General features: G+C 43.4%; 1 long non-coding RNA gene across 1 annotated transcript; it reads left to right on the forward strand.

The window, feature by feature from the left end:
• The first annotated feature begins 8,778 nt into the window (after window positions 1-8,778).
• Window positions 8,779-21,204, forward strand: LOC144741604 (uncharacterized). The gene is made up of 4 exons (XR_013590026.1): window positions 8,779-9,224; window positions 12,568-12,820; window positions 14,491-14,646; window positions 16,098-21,204. It is a non-coding gene; the product is annotated as an uncharacterized LOC144741604 (long non-coding RNA).
• The last annotated feature ends 208 nt before the right edge of the window (window positions 21,205-21,412 follow it).

Here is a 21,412-nt window from a genome sequence, read left to right on the forward strand (position 1 = left end):
TTGTCTCTCCACGTATTTGTTATTTTTTAAACAAACGAATTGTCTTGATTTAAAACTTTCGTGACTGCAGGGATTCATATTCTTGGTTCTTTCGGTAAAGTCACAGCAAAGAAATGTTCTTGCTGTGATGATTGCTTGTGTTGCAATCCAAACGTCGTGAGAATTTTATTGTTTTATTTTTAGTATTTTATTATTTCCCTTCTACGTGACTTTACCGAAAGAACCAATAACACATTCTCCAATAGTTGAATCGATGCTGCTTATATGATGCACTCCCAAAAGGCCATTGGGCCGATGTGTTGTGTAAACAATATATTTGTTTATGTGCAGTCAGATATAATGGTGGAGACAGTTTCTGCATATCTATCCTGACTACAAGACGCACTGGAGAATAAGATGCACCCCCAATTTGTGTATCAAAATACCGGTATTTAGGCTTGGAAGATATTGATCAATTAAACGTCAATGAATTTGATTACGCTGCCAAAACCTGTGTATGTGTAAGTAGTGCGTGTGTAGAGTAGAGATGTACGCAGTGCGCGCAGTTGAGCGGGTGCAATCGAGGACGAGCAGGTGTGCGCGTTGGAGCATGAGGTTGGTGCCGGAGAGCCGGGAGATGGGGGCGATGATTAGGGATTAATGAGTGCGAGAGGTGCCGTGCAGGCGACAGCTTAAGTGGGGAGCACGTGAGGACTCGGAATGAGGAGGGGTATACAAGCGGGAGTGTGCGTGAGCAAAGTGGAGTAGTTTGGGGACCAAGAGAGAAGACATCTCGCTGTTGGCGTGTAATGAGCCGGCAACGGGACCGTGCCCCCGTCATGCCGTCGCTGGGCGGGTGTTGGCTGAACCCCCCGCCTGGGGCAGACGGGTGAGTGGGTACGGGGCAGCGTAGGAGAGGGCAGCGGTGAGATAGCAGAGAGAAGGTGAGAGCGGGTAGTTGGAGAAGCGGTGTGTGTGGTGACGGTGGAAGGCAGTCGTAGGAGTGCCGAAAACGGGTCGAGAGTAGGATGTATAAAGTTTAAGTAGGTGACCTATTACTCCATGTCGGTGTGAGTAATTTCGAGACCCTACACGTGTGTGAATCGATATTTTAGTTTAGTGCGAATGTAATGCGATGTTTTATTCTTTAAATGAATGGTAGTGGCAACCAAGGGAAAGAAGTCCACTGTGGAGATGGAGCGATGAAATGAGCTGGTGTGCATCCACTACTTGTACAATCTCTATTTTTTACGTTAGGGAGTAAGGGGGAGTGTGGAATATGGGAACCACAGTTCGATTCCTGGCCATGTGTAACGTTAGTGCCGAGTGATATCTGATTCGATCCTTACATCCTATCTCCCTCGCCACCCTCGGGCCAAATCACCAAACCAAGACTGACCATTGTAGTGAAGTATAGTAAAAGAAACCACAACTGACATCGCATATGATGGACCAGATGCCTTCATGCAGGAGTGAATTGACAAAGGGCTGGAAATTATTGTTCAATATATTTAAAATGAAATTGACCGCGAGCATGGCGTGCATTTCATGTAAATGTATACTTCATACGGTCGAAGTGCAGCTGCTTCATTTTCGTAAATATTTCACGAAAATGGAGCAATGATATGCGTGAGAGACTGACAGCGACATCCTGGGAGGAGGCAGTGGTTCATGGCTGAAGATGATGGAACTGTTTAGTCCAGGGGTGGGGAACGTCCGGATACGGCCCGCGAAATCATTTGGTGTGGCCCTGCCAAGGCAACCGCAGGCGGGACTCGAAATTCAATAAATCTAGGAGCAAACCTGGAAAAGCAGTTGCGAGTAGCAACATCATCAGCTAAAGGCTAACATCACACGCCTCGCCAAAGCGAAGCCGTTCCAGCCATCATATTAGGGGTGAGTTGATTAAATGTTTGACCAAATATAACAGGCAAATTTTAAGTTGATAATTTTGTATGGCCCGCGAATGATGCTATAAATATCCAAATGGCCCTTGGCAGAAACAAAGGTTCACCACCCCTGGTTTAGCCAATAACCATAGAAACGCACCATGACATATTAGCCAACGAAATAAAAATGAAACGCATTTTTAGCAGCCAATCGATCGGTGATGCCTAGACGCTGTTAATACAATCAGTGGCTAATCATAAAAAAACGAAATATATATAAGAAAACCAAAACTCATGGTATGTACAATCCCCTGCATATCACCTCTTTAACTAGAAGAAAACACGTCTGTTTTCCTTTGGAAATTATTGAGATAGCATAACACGAATATGTTATGGGGGTTTCCCAAGTTGCAAATACAACTGTAACGAGTCGTCCAGTGACTGTTCAATGATTACCAGACCAGTGACGTGCGGTGAGGTCAATGGCTGGGGAGGCACTGGCTCGTGTCAGAGCCAGATTCACACACTGAGGAGGCGTGGCCTCGCTGAGGAGGTGTGGCCTCGCTGAGGGGGGCGTGTTAGACAAGTCCCCCTCAATGAGGCAGATGTGATAGCTGCCTCCCCTGGTGCTTTTTCATTGCAGTTTTATGACGAGACCAGCGAGCCTAAATATCTTTATACACATACATGAAATAAGTTACCTGGAGTATGGAAGGCGAGGACATGAAATGAAGGGGTCTACAAACATTACATTGGTGACATACTGAGATAGTAACAGGCACGCGCTGATTGCCCGCCCTCCATCCAGTTACTGAGGGGTTGCGCAATCAGAGGGGAGGCTGAGCTCATCGATGCCTCACCTCTCGTCTCTCCCTGTATTTGCAGCGGAGCTCCGCAAATTTGGCGATTTTGACTATTAAAATGATTGGAATCGTACAGAAATTACATTTATAACACAGATCAGTGGGAAAATCTTAACATTTATTTGATTTGATTATTCTTTTTTTACTTTTCATAACAGCTATTTTCATTGGAGTATGACAGCCGAGGCTCTGCCTCCCCTGCCTCCCCTGCCCGCACGTCCCTGATCCAGACATGGAACCCTGCAGGTCAGTTTTGGTTTCCATTCCTCTAATTTGAAAAGTGTAGACTGTTACAGTAAGTCCATGCCACTGGTTGAACTGATGTTAATGACTTCAAATGTTCACCTTTGTATAATGATTTTGGACATTGATTTTGTTCACGCTACTTACAGGTGGAACACAAAAGATGATGACTTTCGCAATGTACATTCTAAGCATTCGAGGAATGCATATGGCCGCCTGTAAATCTGGTGGGCGTCCGGTGTGGCTGCGTCTTATTAGCATTGCCGGATGTGTGCATACATCTAGAGTGCATAGTGCTAAACAAAGGCCTTTGTTTTTACTTGCACATAAGACAGTTCAGGTAATGAGTGACATGTATGCTTGGTTTAATATTTTCATTAGACTGGCTCGAAAAAAGGGCACGTTTTTGGGGGGATTGCTGACGCTATTTGACCAGTCTTATGACTTGCTACGAAGAAGAGGCATTGCCCTAAACGTCTATTATAGATTTTTTTTTCTATTTAAGGCAGTATTATTCAACCATGTGAGTTGTTTTATGACAGTTCATGTTCAGAACACTCAACAGGTGAAGCTGATTAAGGTTATCGCTCACCATCGCTAATGAACAGGTTAAAGTTTTGGAGATGCAAAACCGAAAATCCTAACCGCACACTGATCTTTTCTAAAGTTTTGTATACACTCACGCTTAAATTACGTACATCTATTTTAGTTTCATCTGTGTGGGGGGGGGGAAACTATTTGTGACCAAAAAATGTTTTCTTCATGCGTCAAACTTGAATTAAATGCAAATGAGTCACAGTATCCACCGAAAAAACCCATGATACAAATGATTTTGTGCTGACATTTCTAAAGATTGCGTCAATCTCTTAACTTCACGCACGAGGTTTTTCTGTTGGCTACTGATAAACAGCTGTTCACGAAATGCAACCACGATGATTTTCATTTCTAAAATAACCTGTTGACGCAGCATTGAATATTCTGCATTTCTGCTGCAGTGATCAGTATCTCCATGAGCTAACCACTGGTCGCTTCTTGTAAAGTGGTACCTGTTTTAGCAACTGAAGAGGGATGATGGGCAGGTGAAGTGGTGAGATAGTAGCTGGTGCACTGCGCTACAAACACGGTGACCTTGGATAACCATAGCTAACTAACATCAGTGGCTAGTGATATTCGAACCAATTTTGGACTCCAACCCTTCACCCATCCGCACTGACCAACGAGGTCAAGTATGGTCAAATAAACGCCATGATTGACACGGCAAGGAAACACTCATCTAGCAGTGAATGCCCACCAGGATTTTATCTTACAACCTTCAGTCGGCGAGTCAAGTGCAATCCAATGTAGTACTTACAAAAGCTTAGTAAAATATCACTGACCTTGTAGCTGGTGCACATGTGAAATGGATTGGTAGTTATACTGAAAATGTAACAATATGAATTTAGTTACTAATATCGTGCCCATAATTGTTTTGGTCAGCCATGGTGGGGTATCCACTCGCAGGTTAATGGCTCATCGATTAATCAACGACTGCAATATCAGATCTTGGGCTCGTGATAGTGCATCAAATTTCATGCATAATAATTAATTTTTTATCCGAATGTGTTTTAATGGCGTTGGTTCACTTACCTCTCGCAGCAACTGCATGCTGCTACATTCACCATTGTAAAACAATGAATAGTTATTGAATTTAATTATTATTCTGAATCACAAAAAGTCGTTCAATCACAAGAGATAGGGGGGTCGCATAGAATCATTCCACTTTCAATATCAATTTGTTCTAAACTAAACTGAACCATTTTTAAATCCTTTATATTAAGTTCACTTGCTTGCTTGCTTGCGCGCTTACGCCCGTGCAAATCTTTCGGTCGTTTTTTAACCCACTTCCCGTGATCCAATCGAGCTGACATTTTGCACACAGACTCGTTGTGCGTGACAATTTATTTTCGTGAATTTTTTTTCCCAAAATTTTACACTTTTTAGGAAACATTTTTTTATATTTAATTACCAATTGCTTAATGGTGGCAGGCAATCATCTGACCCATAGGTGGCAGCCATCTCAAGCCAGAGGACGAGAGGACTCTAGCCGCCCGTTTCAAAGACCAATGTGGGCTGGGTTGTGGCCCATTGAACACGCATATAAAGGATTTATAGTGAAAAACTTTGTTTTTACGGGTTAATTTTTATTTGACCAGGTATGGCCCACTGAGCTATATAGCTCTTTTTTTAGAAGCAATCTGGCCACAAATTATAGCTCAATGAAGTGGCTTATCACGTGGGAATTTATAGCAGCCAAATACACTAACGCATGTTTTTAAATGTGGAGGGAAAATCCGGATGACCCGAAGAAAAATCCACGTGACCACTGAGAGAACATGCCAACTCTAAATATACAGGTGTCAGGGTCGGGATTGAACCCGCAACCTCCTGTATACCAGGTGAGATAGTTAACATCTCGCCATGGGAACTCGGGTGAGGAGTGCACCGAATCTCTCCAGTAGGGTGCGGGAACCAATTTGGTGGAGAGACATTTTCTTAAAGTGCAACATGTTCGTCAATATCATTGGTTTAAAAGAACATGTCATGAAGAAGGGACATCGCCCAAAGCATCACCTACTTTTTTATTTTAAGGCAGTATTATGAATTAACGTGTTGAGTATTTTTTGGCTATTTGTGCTTTTGAGCCACTGCCAACGCAATATCAACAAATGTTTGTTCAATTATACAGAAAGCTGAAGAGTGGCTGCCATGCCCCCTTCCACCTTCCCACATCCCTCTGCCTTCAGTGTAATTACAATCTCTTTGATCTTCTTGCTTCTTTCGGTAAGGTTACGTAGAATGGAAATAATAAAATAATAAAAATAAAACATAATAAAATCATTCTCACGACGTTTCGGCCACAATGCAAGCAGCCGTCCTCGACAGACCTGTTCTCCACCTGAGGACGGCTACTTGCGTTGTGGCCGAAACGTCGTGAGAATTATTTTATTATGTTTTATTTTTATTATTTTATTATTTTCATTCTACGTGACTTTACCGAAAGAACCAAGAAGATGAATCCCTGCAGTCACGAAAGCTTTAAATCGAAATCTCTTTGATGTTTGCATCTGTACAAAATAATCACTTATACAGAGCAGCAAGGGGCCACACAAACAGGATACACGGTCCACAAAGACCTTCGCTATCTGCCACCACAATCATCCCTGGGGCCACAGTGAAGCCTCTGCGGTTCCTAGTTGTGGTGGGACGTTATCCCCTCAGGATCAACTGCTAACCCAACCACATTCCAGCAAGGTAGCGGACGTCACAGGTAACACGCAAAGGTAATATCCTCGTCGCCTTTAAACCACAAAGCATTCATGTGTCTGCACCCACGTGCATTTTTGCCATTGGTGCTGACGAATTTGACCGTTGTTCTCATAACATTCTCTGATTTGCATTGTATGCAGTGTTTTCTCAACTTTGACTTGGCCCGATGTAATGCGTTGGCATTGGAAGTAATAATGTGCGTTGCATTGTACTGTCCTTTCTCTTTTTAATCCGAGTATTTGGACTAAGCTTTCATTATCGTTTAACGGTTTAGTATCAATATAGTTGTTATAGCACTGATTCATAATAGGTTGTTTTTAGTTAGATTATGTAGGTATCGTGTTGATGAGAAATACTGTATAAACTCTCCAACACTTGACGAAGCCAAATAAATCAAGTTCTCACGTGGGCAAATGAGCCGATTGTTTTTCAGAAAACCATTGTTGAAAGCAACCAAATTGTTAACAATTGTATATATATATGTATATAGCTCTATTGACTTTACACTTATAAGATCTTACCTTAAAGAAACCAATTATGGTGATAGCATTGTCTATTTAAATCTCATGAATTATAGGTAGATGCAGTTTTTTTTAATAGAAATATAATTTACTACTTGCGAACCAGTTTTGGAAATTACAGTATTTCCTTGCTTGACTTCAGGCATCATTGCACTTTCACTGAATTAGACACAAAGGCTCCGTAGTACCCTTTCGTTTTAACGTTTAAGACATTTTGCAGCTATTGATGTGGAAGTTCTCGGTTATTAGCAGTTGTGAAATCTCCCAAGAAACCGCAACATTCTTGCCTTTTTTATTTCAACAAAGAATAACGTGAATTTGACAGTTTCGTACTGCATGAGTTTTGAACCAGTGCCCTCCTTCTTACCCAAATCATGTTCAAACACTCAGATCTTCCTTCAAACGCCCACATCATCCGGTCATAAAGGCGTGCAGATGCTGGGTATAAAAAAACAGGAGTCACTGCAACTTCGTTTTTTGGTGACAACGTTCCACTAACTACAAAGCAGCAGTATTCACAAGAGCAGTCCGACCAAGGTGAGTTTACATGTACTACTTTACAGTGGTAATTACATGTATACCTTATTATATAATGATGGTGTCATTTTCGGGAGGATTTTTGAAATGGCGATATAAAATGTAAAGGAAAATAGTATTATCGCACCACAATGCTGCAAACTCTTAAAAATGCACTTATTACATTGTGGTGAAAATGAGAATTAATGGTAGCATTTTAAAAGCAGGGTTTGTTAATTTATTTACGTGACCTTTTGAGTATGAAAAATTATCAGAAGTCAGAACTGGGTATAGCATTTGAGCACAAGAAATATAAAAATACCATACTGAATATTATGTGACAGTTGTAAATTATAATTATGTCATAAATAAACTACTGCAACAACAATCTAATCAGTTTTTGTGGGGTTGCTGATTTCAATAAAATAACTCGTTTTAATGCGATCTCGCGTTCATAGCCAAATACCCAAATGGTAAATTCCACAAAATGTTGTGTGGTTTTCACAAGTTATGTCAGCAAAAAAGTAATTGTAGCTTAGAATATTTTAAACACCATAGAGGATGCATGTAGGAAGTCTTAAAGGCTTATAGGTTGATTCACTTTTACGTGGACCTTCCAACAGTGTTATCCATGGGTAGATTTATTCAGTTTTACCGGACCAACGACCCAATTTAACGGAGCAGTGGGAAAAACATGCATTAACTATTGGATGCAACATTTTGCAAGTCAACCAGCTTTATATATCAGCACTTGCAGACTCGAAGCAAAAACAAATTGGTGGAAGTTTCATAAAGTTGTGTAATTTAGCAACTCCCAGCTTGAGGTAAAGTTGCATTAGCTTGTAAGTTTAAAAAAAATGTATACAGTTTCATCCCACATAGTTAAACAGTGATGTCAGAATTTTTGAAATTTCGCAAATTTGCGTTCAAGAGTTAATTTCCCATACACCGCGAGAATTCCGATGTTCAATTCTCTGCAACATGTAAAAGTAGGGCAGTGCATGAGAACGTCATTGCTATGTAATACCGTAATCCAAATTTACTAATCACTCACGACAATTATATATATTGAAAAAATAACCATCTTTATATAACTAGGTAACGCCAATCTCAATGGGTTCTCATCTGTTTAAATTACATATTGTAATGACATTTACAATATAACAAGTAACAATGATGCACAGCCTTTTAGTAAATAAACTTCTGTGAATGAAGGGTTCTTCCCCACGCTGTGCCGGTCATGGTGGTGGGGCTTGTTTGACCATACAACGCTCTTGCAGCAGCGTTCTAGTAAATACCCCCTACCCCACGCACACACCCATGCTTTGGGTCTGCAAGGGGGGAAAAAGGTGAGCGTTGCGGGCGTTTCTGATTTCACATCTCTTGGCGAAATAGTTGGGCGTGTGTTTGTGTGCCCCCTCTCACCGAAGGCAGGTATTTACTGCGGTCATCACATTCCGTGACGATAATGAGTTTGAGTTTTACAAGCTGCTAAAAACCCCACTGCGCAACTGGTTCGATTCGTACGGTGGCTTCTCTGCGTTCGTGACAACGGCAGTGGGAACGGGCGCGTTTAAACAATTGTCAGTGTCGGGCTACACCGCCGCTCCGTCTAAACCTATTCAGAAAGGTCCTTTTTACAGTCATTCTTTCAGTCCCTTATCTCACCTTACAATCCGCATACAGTGGAGAGTTTAGCCTAGGGTTTGGTCGACAATGAGCCATGGTTGTTCATTAAACGACAAAGCGGAGGTTCGCTGGTTGGATCCGCGTGCCCGCGTCGTCGTTGGGTCATAGCGGCTGGCTTCAAAGGTGGATTCTGTGTCTCGTGAAGTGACCAGCCGGACTTGGGCTTACCCTGGACGCCAGCACCGAACAGCACTTTAGTGCATTCCAAAGTTCGACGGGTGAGTAGAGTCAACGTATTTAGCTCCGATGCGGCTGGTCGATGTATAGTGTAGATAATTCCACTTTGACAAGACTTAGTGTTTTTTTGTTGTTGCTTTAATGACTACCTTTGTGTGTGCGTGTACATATGGTTTTGCTGTTGCCGTTAGTGGTTTCTAGCTTAAAAGTGAGTTCCCGATTCATAATATTTGTAGAAAGTCCGATTCCGTCGTAATTTTAACAGAAGAGGATATTTCTGCTAACTTGTATCATTTAGGTCGTGAGTCTCAGACTACTGCATATGCGTGCGTTTGCTTTTCAAGAGCCTGAACTGAGGACAGCATGGCCCCCTAATGTGTCCTCAGTCATGTTCGGTCGTCCGTACACGGGATACACAAGCGGACCAAACCACAAGCTCCTGAAAAGCATTCCGTTGGCAACTTTCTCCACTTATTAATGGATGGAGTAGGCATGTTTCCAACAAAAGTGGGGAAAGGGCCATTCACCAATGTGTGTATCGGACCCTAAATCAGTGATTCTTAAGTTAAGGGGGTGCACGCACCCCCTGGGGGTGCGAGATGCCCTTTCTGGGGGTACGAGACATGCCAGATTTTTTTTAGAAGGTAACTCATCGAAACACAAATTAAGCACGGGCACGGATGTACAACTACTTTGTTTCATCAAATCTATGTGTTAACATTATATTCTTTTTACGAATGAGACCCAAATGGGTGCAAGGCTGCAGTAAAGGTTAAGAACCACTATCCTAAATGCATATGAAACAAAAATCGGAAGATGCATTTACAATACCTGTACATTGTGTCAGTTTTAAGTATGGATGCAATAGTCATCCTACATCTCTGTTTAATGTGTCTGAGGCTTGATAATGTTTTTGATGGTACTTTGATCATTGTTAATATAATCTGCCTAAGCTGACTTACACTTTAGGGGAATTTATTCTTTAACATTGATATATGATTTAACATCGATTTATCTTCTTGCAATATTTTCCATTTCTCATCTGGCACAGTTTTATTTTGCTTTTGATGAACCAGTGTCACTCTTGCAAGTGACACTGCCCTGTTCTCTTGAATTATCACCTGGATAACAATATAAACTTGAACCCTGATCTTCATAATTACTATTGGTCATTCTATGATTACGCTACACTGGGTTTCCAGTATTAAGCAAGAAGATTATATTAGATGAAACAAAACAGGGTGTTTGAAAATAAGTTGGTAAACGCGTTTATCCTGGTCGTGAGTAGGTTGTGTTTTTTGGATGGACTTAAACTTTTTGTCCATCGTATCAATATTCCAAATGGCATTGGTGCTTATTCGAAATAAAACGTTAATTGGAAACCTGGTATCTGCGATCACGTGAAACGTTTGCCTCTGCTGTTTCACCACAATATTTACATTTGCACACCTTATATTTACATTATCATAAATATGCAATTGACGTTTAGTTCAGTCACAGAAGCTGTCGAAAAGATTATCTGATGAAGAAAGTAGTACTGTTGTTAGAACTCTAATGCAGGTTATTGTATGTATCAACGAACACGCTGTCAGGTTTATGAGTTTAGGCATATGACAACAATCTCTTGCTGCGTTAAGGTTGTGTAACGTTTCCGTTTCGTCACAATTATGCAAAGTGTATTGGATTTCCCTTTGTGGTTTATTACTTTTTTTAAAAGCGCTTACAATACCCTAATTGTCCTCTTGCAATAAAGCACGTGACAGTCATCCATCTGAGAGCCCCTCACCGGCAGCCATGTGACATCCTATCCAGGTAGCACTCCCACACAATTATAATCAATAAAATGGAACTACAGTAATTGTGGAGTCTTAAAAAATAATAAATTACAACCCTTTGACAACTTACTGCTGGGTGAAGGTCTCCACATCCATTTTCAATGGTGGTAGTTGTGTTTACCAGACTTTGCCACGCTGGACAGCTTGCGTAGTTGAAGAGGGGAGGCCAGGACTGGTTATCATGTCACTCATCGGTGTTAGCGTTGACCGGGAAACCAAATTTAGGCCACCGGGTTGATAGTCCAGTGCACGTACGACTGTTATCGCTCCACACTTTTTGTGTCGATGCAGTCATTGTAATTTAAGCACAAACCAGACAGCAACTGTAGTAATGTTTAAAGGATTTCTATGTGACAATGGGCCTATTGAACCTTTTAGCACTGTGACCAAATCAGGCTTTATGTAATTAAATCACGTAGTAATAATAATTGCCTTTAGTCACCCAAGGAAATCCTCCCTGAGTTATACGTCTCTTTCATGATGGTCCTACATTGGGATGTTTGGCAAATTCCATACACGAGTGTTTGGCATGTGCAGGAATAAATTGAGGTACTTGGAGAAAATTCACAAGTACAAGAGGGATAACACTGAACTCCACACAGATATATTAAATCAACACTCAATGCAAGATATATATTTTAAAAATCAATGATCACAATGGTTTTCTGGCAACCCAGATGAAATTGTGTATCAGGCCTGACTGCTGATGAGACCATGAAAGTGAAAACAAGCCCAAGTTTCCCTTTTACACAAAAATGCTACTGGAGCACCTTCATCCGGTAACCTCATCATTTGATGTGCATCTTACATTAGAGATTAGGACTTCCTGTGTCTTTCATATTCCTACTACGTTAATAATTAAACTTTAAATGGGGTGTGTGTGTGAACTCATTGGTGACAGCCTTATCTCAGGTGCTTCTATGAGGATTTAAGCCCCCAGCCCTGAGCCCATCCAGCCACCTCGATATTTAGTATTGTACTTCAATATCCAAGGCTTTATTATAATAGACGTTTGACCCTTTTCCGTTCCGAGACGTCTGCAAGTTGCAGGGTGGGTCCCATTCACCTGTGAATCTCGGAACGTGCAAGCGGTTAGTGTTCATTTTATTTAGAGGGGCATAGCGCCGTTGTTTTTAAAGACATTGTAGTCACTACAGAGAACAGTAGTGACAAGACCGCACTCTATGATGGCTGGTGCCAAACTGTGCCACATGCCCTAACGCATGGGCGTGTGGGAGCCTCGGTACAAATAAAGTTATTTTATTTTACCTTTACGATTCCGTTCATGTACGTCATCGGAATGGACAGGGTTATAAAAATGTACATTTTACAGCCCTTTGTCAATCCACTGCTCTATGAAGACCTCCCCCATACCATGCAGGTCAAGGGGATTGTTTCACCATACCTACAGCTGGTCAGTGTTAGTTGGTGAAGGAGTGGAGCACCGATGTGGAAGCAAAGTTCAGAACAAGATAATTTTGCTGCACTGGCCTCTGCTGCCCATAAATGATGAAACAGTTATTGTAATGTTATACGTACTGTTTTTCAGTGGTGTGCATCTCAAAACCTCAACAAGGACTATACATCTTGCTGCATCAGAGACATGGCATGTAAGTAAAGTACAGCCTACGTTAAAAAAGCATTTACGTAAAAATGTCTTTGTGAATTCACGTACTTTGTGTCATAAACAACTTTTAATTACATTTTGTTCATTTACCATTTTCAGACGACATAAACCAGTGTTCGAATTACTGCATACATGGAGAATGCTCCTCTCTGTCAGCGTCATTGATCAAATGCACGTAAGTGAAACGCGCACACACACACAGAAAGATCCCCGGATTGGCCAAGTGCTCTTACAAAGCACCAATTAAGGCTGGCGTGGCACACTAGTGGGTTCTGTGGTGCAGTGCCACACCTGCCTGCCTTTGTCTCCCCACTGCTAATCCCCTCACGCCATAACCAGTTAGTCATTGAAAGCTCAGCCGAATTAGGGGTGACGCAGTGCAGTTTCCCGCACCTCCGTAGCTAATCGGAGGTGCAGGGAAAGGACAACTAACTAAACACAAAAAGCAGAAGAAATTCGTTTTCAATCCTAGATTTAAAAGTGCACAGCTCCAGTGATTTACTAATATTGGAAGGAAGAGCGTTGCAGACCGCCCCACAGAAGCGCATCTGAATAGCGCGATGCAGAGACTCTTTGTTCGATGGCCAGCCAAAAGGCGCTACGAGGATGACCAGAGTTCGCGTGATGTTTTATGGTCCTTGACGAGCAAGGTATTGTGGTACATACGTGGCAAGCACTTTGTGTGTAATGAGTGCGACCTTACAATGTATTCGCTTGGCAAACATACAAATACCACTTGCCCCCTGCTGTTTTCCATGGCCAGGAATCAAACGCAAATTGAAAGGTTCTTAGAACAGTACGTGAGTCACAGTGCCACCTACTTCACACACACGCACACGCAAAGATTCCTTTAATAACCCAGATAAGAACGATGGCCTGTTGAGTCATGCATTGTTAGCAAGCATCTGTTAAGGTCATGTTAGCAGCATCTGTTAAGGTCATCACAGTACACAACACAATGAAGTGTTGAAGCCAGCAATTTGCTTGCCTGTATTTGTCTCTCTGGTGAGCGTGCATCAACGTGCAGTGCACCAACAACATCGACCGAACATCTTAAAACAAACTGTCAGTCAAAAAGGCAATGGCAACAATGCAAAAGGTCCTCCTCGGGGACAAACCAACCTCCCGATTAGTCCATAACTGCGAATCATGCAGCTGAACGTGGAAGAATTGTAGAGTGCCAAAGGCGGCAGTCTCACTAAGATCGCGAGGAAACTCACTTGGTGAGTGTGAATGCTCCAGCTCGAAGGATACTGTCATGTGACAGCAGTCATCAGCTGAAACGCGGACTGGTCACCTTGGTCAAGCATGAGATGAGGCAGGCCATCCATTCACCACCACCATCCGAACCTACTCAGCCATCATCCGCATAATGGCCTTCCCACCAAAAAATAAACCCTACAATCCACGTAGGTGGTTTCAACGGCCACCACACTTCGTGGGGATACGAATTTTAAAAAAAGTTTAGTTCAGCCCGATGGAAAAAGTGCTACACTCCGGGACAGCTCCTTCATATCACTGGGTATGGGACAGCCTCCCATTGCCATCTGAGATAGCTTCCCGAACAGTCGGCATCACTCTATCTGTGATCGACACGGGCCTACAAAATACTCGCAATTCAATTGGTTACCAAAACCTACGCTGGAACTTTCGGTTCGCTGTTTGGTCGGGTTACAGTTCATTACGCACTTCTATACTCGGCCACGTAAAGCTGGAACAGCAGGCAACATGGTTGTGGATAACGGGCAGTACTTTATAGCTCAATTTGCTGATCTTGGGATGAGCTCCTGTGCATTCAATAATTCACGACATACACACTGCACGTACTCGTATCTCTTGACACAGGTGCGCTGAAGGCTATGAAGGAGACCGATGCCAGATGGTGACACTAGACTCCAGCAAGGAGGAAAGGTCTGCAAGAACAGGGATTGTGTTTGCGCTAACGTTGGCGTTGCTGCTCACACTGCTTGCCCTCGGTGCCTTTACCTGGTGCATCTACAGGTACGAGCCCATCTTCTTACTCGGTGTGGTACGAGGGGACGCATATACCCCCCCCTCCAGCCCCATAGATTTGAAGTGTTGAATATTGTAGCAGTTCTCAAACAACGGGTCACGACCCACCACGCAGAAACGGTCAAGGATGAATAATATTAACGTGTTTTAAGCAAACAGATCGTCCACCGCCTGCTGCATTATTATTATTATTGAGGCTTCACCCCCCCCCCCCCCGTTTCCTATGCGTACGTACATTGTCAGTAGACCCCCCATATGCAAGCGTACGCATTTGGATTAAACCCCCCCTCCCCCCTCCATGCGTACGTACTGATTGGATTGCCCCTAAATATTTATTTTTTATTCTTATGCGATAAATAACGATCCTACATATATATCTGATCTCGAAAAAAAACAAAGCAACCAAAATATATTACGACCAGACAAACATTAATTCGAATAAATGGTCTGGATCAGAGAGCTCCCACTTGTTCCCAATGAACGTCACCTCACTCGTGCATGGCAGTTATGCTCATGGCTATGAGAGTGTCTCCATGTCTGTGTGTATCTTCGTGTCTCGGTATCTCCGTGTCTTGCAAGTGTATTTGCGTCTCTGCGTGTCTTTTCCTCCGTGTTTCTCTCTGTGTATGTATCGCCGTATCTGTTTGTATATGTGCGAGTTTATCCATGTCTGTGTCTGTCTCTGTGTGTGAGTTACACTATATTAGGGGGCGCCACGGTAGCGAGATGTTAACTACCTCGCCTGGTATACAGGAGGCCGTGGGTTTGATCCCGACCCTGATGCCTGTATATTGGGAGTTTGCTTGCTCTCTCCCCGTGCCTGCGTGGATTTTTCTCCGTTTTTTCCCTCGACATTTAGAAACGTGCTTTTAGAGTATTTGACTGCTATTAATTTCCACATGATAAACCACTTCGTTGAGCTATCATTTGTGGACAGGTCGCTTCTGAAAAAGAGATATATAGCTGAGTGGGGCCTTACCTGTTCAAATAAAAACTAGTTTAAACAGTTAAAATAATAGCATCACGCAGTGCAATAACACCATAATTGTAAAACCATCACCTAGTGAGCTGCACTGTAATAACACCTCCATGGCTCCTCTGATATTCACCTTTGTAGTTAACATGACTTCCACGATGTGTAAGATTACCCCATTTCTTGACAGGGGTGTGTATATCTGCCTCCTCTCCAATAGTAATCACCAGGCCGCCAATGTTTTTACTCGCACTGTCGCACTGGGCATGGGTCCCAGCAAAGTATCTGACTACCCAGGTGGGTCGTGAGTTGGGAAACTTTGGGAACCCTTGGAATTAATGGTGCCATTGTGGTTTGTGACAATACACATTCTCGTGCACTCACAACACAATCCTCCTATCCATGACTCATCCCACAAAGGGTAATGTCCCACAATAACCAATTTGTTTTTTTTTTCAATTCCTAGGAGATTTAAAAGAAGAAGGAAGAGCCCTCGCATCGTTATACTGGAAGCTGAGGAATATGATTCAGTCCATAACCTCTGACACGCAAGCAATGTGTCGCTGCAAATGGGCACGCGTGGAAAGGGCTGAACAAGTGCTGAAACACAGGACAGGCGAAATGAAGGATCCGTGCCCAAACGTCAACATTCACGATAGCTCCACTTGAAGCGCCACCTAAAGAAACTGCAATCAAAACTCAGCTTTGCTATCCGTGAGCTGTACATTGTACCGCCTGCGACCAAAGTACATTGACTGTGCCCCATCGCATCAGATTTCCAGCAGGGTTGAGCCCTTGGATGGGTCACCATCTATAGATTACTCGACTGTACTGTGGCCATTACGTGATGGCCAGCAGAGGGCAGTGCAGCCATTGTTGTACGGTACTTCAATGGGCACGCTGCTTTGGCTTCCCCGCCTTCACCTATAAGGGGCTTTACTTCAGCCAGGGTCTGCGACCAGGAAAATAATTCCCTACACACAGCGCACCCAATACCTTGAAACTGTATTACCAAGCGCTGTGGTCGTGGCTTTTAGTCGGGTGCCTGCGATGCTCCAGCGTAATAGGCACCCAGCGAATGTTAACGAGAAATGAATCCCCGAGCAAAACTATGCAGTACTGTATATTAGTGCACAGCACAGGGCAATCAGTCTCTAGTCTATTGTATTCACCGGTTTAAAGTAAATTATCGACGCGTGGACGTACACACGTGGGCCCAAAGTTAAAATGTCCCAAGTTCAATACCGGTTACTCGGGGTTTTCTCCCGCTGCAGTCGAACACAAAGGGGGTCTGGCTTATTCGCGACACCTCCGATTGGCACGGTTTGCTTACGTACGGTGCGAAAGAAGTTCAAGTTCAACATAAATACATACAAATGCACGCGTTACAGCGTAAAGAGCCTAAACGGACAGAGAGTGGGTGTCGGCAGATGCAACTTCTCATGAAATCACGGGGCTTCTGCGCAACCAAACAACGTGCTTGTCAGGAGAAACAAACCACGGGGGGTCATGTCCTGAGATGCCCTGCGGCTTTCACAGAGCGCTCGTCAAGAAGATTCGGCAACGCCAGAAGCGGTGGCCTGCGCAGAATATTGGCAAGAGGCCACATAGATTGGATAGGAGACACGAAGACGAAGCATGCTGGGAGGGCATCCGTTACGCCTGCACGTGACATGCACCGTCGAGAGACGGGCCGATCCTGCCGGAGCCATGGCTTTGCTGCGCGAAACGTCGTGGGTGGGAGGCCAGCGAAGGTGGGTGCTTGTGGCTGGCACGCGTGGAGAGTGAACTACGGGGATCAGCCTCTCGCCGCCACTAGAGGGCAGTATCGTTTTCTTTCACCCCCCACCCCATACAACGATCAAGATGTCAGCGTCATCATCGGCCACGATCGGTCCACTGCTGGATGAAGGGTTCCCCAAGCCAGAGGCGTAGCTAGGGTGGGGGGCAGGGGGGTACATATGTCCCCGGGCGCCAAGGTAAAGGGGCGCCAAAATGAGGCTTACAACGTGACATTATAACTTATTGCGGCGGGCGCGGCAGCCTGAAACTACTGCACAAATCTACACCTCAACCTAAAAGTTTATATATCCCGCCACACACAGCCTATATGTCATGTAATTACATTTTGGTATGTGATTAAACGGGGGGGGGGGGGGGCGCCAATTTTATAGTTCGTCCCCGGGCACAAAATATCCTAGCTACGCCACTGCCCCAAGCCGACCCCCATCTCGGACGTTCCTGCAATGTCAGCACTCCAGCTTGGCACCTGCGCACGAGTTGATTTCATTCCCCCCTCTCTCCTGGTTACGGGACCAAACGGTACACAAGCGTGTACTGCTGTAATATTGGAACGATACAGAGATGACGACGAGATGTGGAGTGTATTTTTGCACAATTCACAATTCGGCAAGAGAGCACAGAGTGCTCGAGAGTGAACGAAAAGCAACGCGAGCGAATGAGAACGGACATTTGAAGGAGGCGATTATTGCTTTACAATAAGCAGCCTGCTTGGGTGGCTAAAATTACACGCGCGCGCGCTTTGTTTAAATAGGTCAAATGCGTCCAAAGGTGGAATGTGCTGCCCTCGTAATGAACTAAACTATAATCGGTGTTTTTTTTATTTTAGCAGGTGAGGCCCACTGAGCTATATAGCTATTTTTCAGAAGCGACGTGGCCGCAATTGATAGCTCAACGATGTGGCTTATCACGTGGACATTAACAGCGGCCAAATACTCGAAACGCGTGTGTCTAAATGTGGAGGGTGAAAGAAAAAAAAACCGGTGGACCGGGAGAAAAATCCACGCGACCACGGCGAGAGGGGGACATGCAAGCTACAAATATACAGGCGTCTGGGATCGGGATTGAACCCAGGATCCCATGTATACCGAGCGAGGCAATCAACATCTCACCACTGTGGAGCACCCCTCAATGGCTTGCCCACGCCCACTGCCGGATGGAATAGGTGGTCCACTCGAGTGTGTTATTAATTGGTTTTTTACCCTTCCATTTAGCAACAAAACAGACACCTTTTGGCGTCATCTGGTCCAACCCATGTGAGACGAGGCTCTAAGGAAAGCTGTCTCGGGTGTGGACCAATCAACTTCAAGGACAGTGCACATTATCAGAGTTATGTTTTTTGTTTGCATTACGACTGCAGGTATTGTGGTCTATGCAAACATGACTCCTTGTAAAAAAGGTGTCAGTTTTGTTGCCAGATGGAAGGGTAAAAAAACAATTATCATATTTTTTTACTGGCAAATGAGGTTCCAATGGTGTTGTTGTTGTTGGTCTACTCTTCCACGCTGGCGAGACGCTGTGGTGGAGATGTGTACATCGTACTCCCAGCACACGCGTGGACCGTTGAGTGGAGGGCGCGCGTTTTGAGAAACGTGCGTGCCCATTGCTTTCCACCGCCACACCGTGAAACTAGAAGGCATTAACCGTTGGAAGTGAATAATGGTCGGGGTTTTTTTATGCACGCGACAGACAATCGACAAAATTCGTGTTATAACGCAGTTGTAACGGCGCAACAACACTTCGCTTTTACGTGGATGCGCACGCCAGCGTGGTGAAGTATGGTCAAATTACCCCCCCCCCCCCTTCAGACCCGTACGGCATGGGAAGGCCCTTGTCCATCGGTGAGTGGATGGACAAAGGGATGCACGTTGTAGACAACATTAATGATGTGCTGCGACACGTCCGGTAACAATGTATATATTTTTCGATGTAAAGCTTTCGTGACTGCATGGATTCATCTTCTTGGTTCTTTCGGTAAAGTCACGTAGAAGGGAAATAATAAAGTAATAAAAATATAACAACATTATTATATTATTTTATTATATTAATTTACTTTATTATTTTGTTTTATTATGTTTTATTTTTATTAATTTATTATTTCCCTTCTACGTGACTTTACCGAAAGAACCAAGAAGATAATGTGTATTTATTATGCAGACGATGGGGCATGCCGCGACCCGCTCGTGCTTCCTATAGGCTGCTGGTTTATTGCCGAACGCTTTGTGCCGTGGCATTCAATCATTCACACAAACTCGACCAGTTCCATGTAGGCTTAACTCCAACCGTTTGACTCTTACGTAAGATTTGGTTGAAAACACCCCATTCAAAAACAGTGTATAGTCTGTTCATGTTTTAAGTTATCATTCTGTCTTTAGCTTCGATCGTTATGGCTGGCGTGTAAATAACATGACCAATCAATGTGTAAGCGAAACTTGGCGAAAGCCCGAATCCAATTGCCAACTTTCCGCACCTCCGATTAGCGCGGTCGGCTACGTTGGGTGCGAAAGAAGCTCAACATACATTCGGGTGTTTTTTATATCTTTGTTTTTACTGTATTTGTGTGTTTGTATGCGGACATGCTGCAATTACTAAATAGTCGTCGACTGCTGCATTCATTAACGCAACCCGATCCACGTGGACGGTGTGAAAGAGTTATTGTGATACTTGTCATATGACATCACCATACTTCGTGTAGAATGCACAATAGCCTTGTGCTAGACAAAGAGATCCAAAATTGCCCTTTGTCTATTTTATTTTGGTCTAAAGCAAGGCTGTTGTGCGTTACACACGCAGTATGGTGGTGTCATTTGACATACGAGGCATGCTGGTTGAAAATAGCCTATGGTCACAGTATCACCGTTCACTTTATAGAAATGTAGGTTCATTGTTGCTCTCATTGGTTTGCTGCCTGGGCGTACTTTTATGCCCGATGAGAATCTCATCGGGAGATAAGAGAATGATGAACCTCTGTTAGCCTGCTTCGTGGGGTTTTGCAAGAGGCTTGTGGCAGGTGTGGCTAAAACGTCGTGACAATTAACATGCAATTTATGGAATTATATTTCCTTTTCGTCACTTCTTGTTGAAGGCCATCAACCAAGCTATTTTACACAAACGGAAGGATAGAATATGCCTATGTCACTTAAAAAAATTATGAGCAGGCGAAAGCCCCACGACCACATCACCCGAATTGCACCCAATATTGTCAGAACTGATAAGCCAAGCAGGTTTTGAACCTGGATATTGCTTGCAATGGTGACCACCATTTGTACAAGCGAGGTGTAGAGGGGCAGTCCATAATACCCATAATTATGCACATTCCCACCACCAAAATGCACTGATCAGATTGTATGGTCAAGTAGCCCCCATGGTGTGGAGTGGCATTCATCCAGTAGTAGACTAACACAAACGGGCTGTATGTGTGAGCCCATTGAGGAAAAGACTCTTCCACTTGAGACTCGCAAGGGAGCACTGTACCATAAAGTGTCAATTACTGGGGCGAAATTACACGCCTCTATTTTATTAACTTATGAGCATGCTATTTTAGACTTTGTTTTACATTTATAGGCCACTTTGGCTTATTTCAGTAGCTTTTATTTATTACGTTTGTGCACACACGCCTTCCAATTCTCTCACAATGTCAAAGTGTAATGTTTGAAGTCAGAATTCGTATAGGTACTGTATTACCATAACAATAATTCACATTACTGTACAATATCATCAGAAATACCCCGTTGGTAATTGAACTTTACTAATAAAAAACTTTCATAAAATAAGTGTTTTTACGTGTGAACGTGTGCGTAACATGTAATTATCGATTTCCCCCCATGTGTCCACTTAGACAATAGACAATGTATAGTTTTTCCTGTCACTGCGCACTGATGGGATTTTTTTCACGACTTATAAACTTTGATGGGCATGTCTAAACTATCCACCAAATAAACCACAAATATGGGAAGATTTGACAAGAGGAATTTTCTGATG

Source organism: Lampetra planeri, chromosome 3, assembly GCF_965212315.1.
Source record: "Lampetra planeri chromosome 3, kcLamPlan1.2.h2, whole genome shotgun sequence".
Taxonomy (NCBI): domain Eukaryota; kingdom Metazoa; phylum Chordata; class Hyperoartia; order Petromyzontiformes; family Petromyzontidae; genus Lampetra; species Lampetra planeri.